This window comes from Rhododendron vialii, chromosome 11a (assembly GCF_030253575.1).
Source record: "Rhododendron vialii isolate Sample 1 chromosome 11a, ASM3025357v1".
Lineage (NCBI taxonomy): Eukaryota > Viridiplantae > Streptophyta > Magnoliopsida > Ericales > Ericaceae > Rhododendron > Rhododendron vialii.
The window spans coordinates 152,501-157,500 of NC_080567.1; positions in this window are offsets into that span (position 1 = coordinate 152,501).

Here is a 5,000-nt window from a genome sequence, read left to right on the forward strand (position 1 = left end):
AAAGGCAAAGCACGGCTCTATCGGGCAGAGCAGGACTCTATCGGGCAGTTGCTGGCCGTTTGGCCTCGGATACCCCTCGAATCACATCCCGTCGGTAATGCTCGGAAGAAAAGGCCGAAATTCTCATGAAACGGCATGCTCTTTTAGCCGAGACGCGACTCTATCGAGCAAAAACTAGATTTCCTCTGCCTCGTTGCCTCGCTTACTCAAGAGAACCCGATCCGTCAGTTATGCTCGGAAAGAGCACCGAAAGGCCCTTGAAACGGCATGCTAATATAACCGGGTTCGGCAAAGGCGAAACTAGATTTTCTTTGCCGTTTGGGCTAGGCTGTACCAGTCGTTATCGTCCACCGCCTAGCCGTCCAAGTGTTTCCAAGTGTCCAAGTTCCAAAGTGCCTAAGTGCCGTGCCGTGCCGCGCGCTGCGCTGCGCGCGGGTCTTTGATATATAGCATGTTTAGAATTTTTTTTCTAAATATTCTTATATCAAAGACCCGCGCGCGCGGCACGGCACGGCACTTAGGCACTTTGGAACTTGGACACTTGGAAACACTTGGGAAACACTTGGGCAAACACTTGGGCGTATGCCAAGACGACGGTCTAGACAAGGCATGGCATCGGGAATCGCACATGAATGTAGGCAACAACAGTTGACTGTTCTAGCCAAGGCATGGCAAGTTGGCTCACCGGGTAACGGCTAAAAAGTTGCTGGGTAACGGCAACCAAGCTGTCGGGTAATGCTGGGTATCGGCTAAAATGTTGCTGGGTAACGGCAACCAAGCTGTCGGGTAATGCTGGCTATCGGCTAAAATGTTGCTGGGTAACGGCAACCAAGCTGTCGGGTAATGCTGGGTATCGGCTAAAAAGTTGCTGGGTATCGGCTAAAATGTTGCTGGGTAACGGCAACCAAGCTGTCGGGTAATGCTGGGTATCGGCTAAAAAGTTGCTGGGCTGTCGGGTAATGCTGGGTATCGGCTAAAAAGTTGCTGGGTATCGGCTAAAATGTTGCTGGGTAACGGCAACCAAGCTGTCGGGTAATGCTGGGTATCGGCTAAAAAGTTGCTGGGTATCGGCTAAAATGTTGCTGGGTAACGGCAACCAAGCTGTCGGGTAATGCTGGCTATCGGCTAAAAAGTTGTTGGGTGATGGCAACCAAGCTGTCGGGTAATGCTGGGTATCGGCAACAACAACCAAGATGACGGGTAACGCTGGGTAATGGCTAAGAAGTTGCTAGGCAACGGCAAGCAAGTTGCTGGGTAACGGCTAAAAAGTTGCTGGTTAACGGCTAAGAATTTGCTGGGTACCGGCTAAAAAGTAGCTTGTCGCCGGGCAAATCAATGCAAGCACCAATATGTTCTTGTCGAAACGCCCCAAAAACTCTTGTTTAGTCGCCATCTTTTGGGACTTTCGCAATGTTAGTTTAAAATCTTTTTTAATTTTTATTTTTAGATGTTTTTAAGTCTTAATTTAAACATTTTCTATTATAGATGCCTTATTTTTCAACCCAATATATTTACCTAATTATTGTGTAGCTTGTTTATAATTTTTTGTGATTTTTTCTTACTTTTTTTGTATTTTTTTGTATTTTTTATGATTTTTATCTATTTATTTTTTGTTTAATTAATATAAAATTATCCTTTTGGCAAAAAATTCTGAATTTTTTGGAGGAGTTGCTTCATATTTTTGTGAAGATGTCCCAATTCAAAGTTTATGAAAAAAAGTTGCGATGCTCAAAAAAACCCCTATTGCTTCAGTTCGGACACATTGATGTTCCTTCCTGCCACAAGGGCAAAGGCTAATTTTACTACTATAGGGGGGGGTGGTGTCCCTCCCTTGGGGAAGCCGAGGCCACCCGACGCCGGGTGCCAAGGCACGTTGCTATCGAGACCACCCGGGCAAATCTTGGCCATTTGGCCTCGGTTACTCGAGAAAACACTACCCGTCGGTAATGCACGGAAAAAAGACCGAAATGCCCCTGAATCGAAATGCTATATTAAGTCGTCCCGCAAGGCAATGCACAGCTCTATCGAGCAGAGCAGGACTCTATCGGGCAATTCTTGGCCATTTGGCCTTGGTTACCCCTGGAAGCACTACCCGTGGGTAATGCTCGGAAAAAAGACCGAAATACCCCGGAGGCGAAATGTTATTTTTACCCGTCCCGTGGGGCAAAGCATGACTCTATCGGGCAAAGAAAAACTATGTCGGGCAAATGTTGGCGGTTTGGCCACAGAAACCCGTAAAGAGATGACCCGTTGGTAACGCTAGAAAAAAATGCCCGGGTAAAGGCAAGGCCTAGCCAAGGAATGGCAGAGCAAACAATGACACTATCGGGCAGAAACTAGAACTCCATGGCCGTTTGGTCTCAAAATGCTCGTGCTTTCGAGTCCCGTTGGGAATGCTTGCAGACTCACATCCTCCATGATGCATTGGTGTTCCCATGGGGGATGCCTCCTTGCTGAGAGGTAAGCTTGCTACCTTGGTGGTGAGCGCCGGCTAACGGATACCTGTTGGCTATGGCACAGTCCCGATGATGCATTGGTGTCCCCGCACGGAAAAGCGAAACTGGCTAATGGTCTTTGATTCCTAATGCCACGTTGCGTAGCCCAGGGGTTGCCTCCATGTCGAGGGAGAAGCTTGTCGCTTAGGCGGCGAGCGCCGGTTGATGGTTCTCCATTGGCTATGGCACTGTCCCTTGGGTAATTTTCCTCCATGATGCATTGGTGTCCCTTTCGGGGGATGCCTCCTTGCTGAGAGGTAAGCTCGATGCCTTGGCGGTGAGCGCCGGCTGATGGATATCCGTTGGCTATGGCACATTCCCGATGACGCATTGGTGTCCCCGCACGGAAAAGCGAAACTGGCTAATGGTCTTTGATTCCTAATGCCACGTTGCGTAGCCCAGGGGTTGCCTCCATGTCGAGGGAGAAGCTTGTCGCTTAGGCGGCGAGCGCCGGTTGATGGTTCTCCATTGGCTATGGCACTGTCCCTTGGGTAATTTTCCTCCATGATGCATTGGTGTCCCTTTCGGGGGATGCCTCCTTGCTGAGAGGTAAGCTCGTCGCCTTGGCGGTGAGCGCCGGCTGATGGATATCCGTTGGCTATTGCCCAGTCCCGATGATGCATTGGTGTCCCCGCACGGAAAAGCGAAACTGGCTAATGGTCTTTGATTCCTAATGCCACGTTGCGTAGCCCAGGGGTTGCCTCCTTGTCGAGGGAGAAGCTTGTCGCTTAGGCGGCGAGCGCCGGTTGATGGTTCTCCATTGGCTATGGCACTGTCCCTTGGGTAATTTTCCTCCATGATGCATTGGTGTCCCTTTCGGGGGATGCCTCCTTGCTGAGAGGTAAGCTTGCCGCCTTGGCGGTGAGCGCCGGCTGATGGATATCCGTTGGCTATGGCACAATCCCGATGATGCATTGGTGTCCCCGCACGGAAAAGCGAAACTGGCTAATGGTCTTTGATTCCTAATGCCACGTTGCGTAGCCCAGGGGTTGCCTCCTTGTCGAGGGAGAAGCTTGTCGCTTAGGCGGCGAGCGCCGGTTGATGGTTCTCCATTGGCTATGGCACTGTCCCTTTGGTAATTTTCCTCCATGATGCATTGGTGTCCCTTTCGGGGGATGCCTCCTTGCTGAGAGGTAAGCTTGTCGCCTTGGCGGTGAGCGCCGGCTGATGGATATCCGTTGGCTATGGCACAATCCCGATGATGCATTGGTCTCCCCGTACGGAAAAGCGAAACTGGCTAATGGTCTTTCATTCCTAATGCCACGTTGCGTAGCCCAGGGGTTGCCTCCTTGTTGAGGGAGAAGCTTGTCGCTTAGGCGGCGAGCGCCGGTTGATGGTTCTCCATTGGCTATGGCACTGTCCCTTGGGTAATTTTCCTCCATGATGCATTGGTGTCCCTTTTGGGGGATGCCTCCTTGCTGAGAGGTAAGCTCGTCGCCTTGGCGGTGAGCGCCGGCTGATGGATATCCGTTGGCTATGGCACAGTCCCGATGACGCATTGGTGTCCCCGTACGGAAAAGCGAAACTGGCTAATGGTCTTTGATTCCTAATGCCACGTTGCGTAGCCCAGGGGTTGCCTCCTTGTCGAGGGAGAAGCTTGTCGCTTAGGCGGCGAGCGCCGGTTGATGGTTCTCCATTGGCTATGGCACTGTCCCTTGGGTAATTTTCCTCCATGATGCATTGGTGTCCCTTTCGGGGGATGCCTCCTTGCTGAGAGGTAAGCTCGTCGCCTTGGCGGTGAGCGCCGGCTGATGGATATCCGTTGGCTATGGCCCATTCCCGATGACGCATTGGTGTCCCCGCACGGAAAAGCGAAACTGGCTAATGGTCTTTGATTCCTAATGCCACGTTGCGTAGCCCAGGGGTTGCCTCCTTGTCGAGGGAGAAGCTTGTCGCTTAGGCGGCGAGCGCCGGTTGATGGTTCTCCATTGGCTATGGCACTGTCCCTTTGGTAATTTTCCTCCATGATGCATTGGTGTCCCTTTCGGGGGATGCCTCCTTGCTGAGAGGTAAGCTTGTCGCCTTGGCGGTGAGCGCCGGCTGATGGATATCCATTTGCTATGGCACAAACCCGATGGATCTCGTCCATTGGCAACGGCCCTGTCCCTTCGAAAAAACTATCTTAATGATGCATTGGTGTTGAAACCCTTAGGGGCAGGGACACCGTTGCGGAGAGGTAAGTTTGTAGATGCTTTTATGTGAAGCCAAAATGTTTTCTAAATTCATTGTTCATCAAAAAATCAAAAAATGAATTCGCAAAAATCTTCCTTGATGACGCATTGGCGTGTCCTTCGGTGATTGCCTATATGCTGAGGGGTAAGCAAAGTTATGTTTTAAAAATTCTTCCTCGACGATGCATTGGTGTTCATTTAGGGAATGCCTTCTTGCTGAGGGGTAAGCATGTCGTTTAGGCGTCATGCGCTGGCCGGTGGTCCTACATTGGCTATGGCAATGTCCCGTCGGAAAGCTTCCTTGATGATGCATTGGTGTTGTAACCCTTCGGGG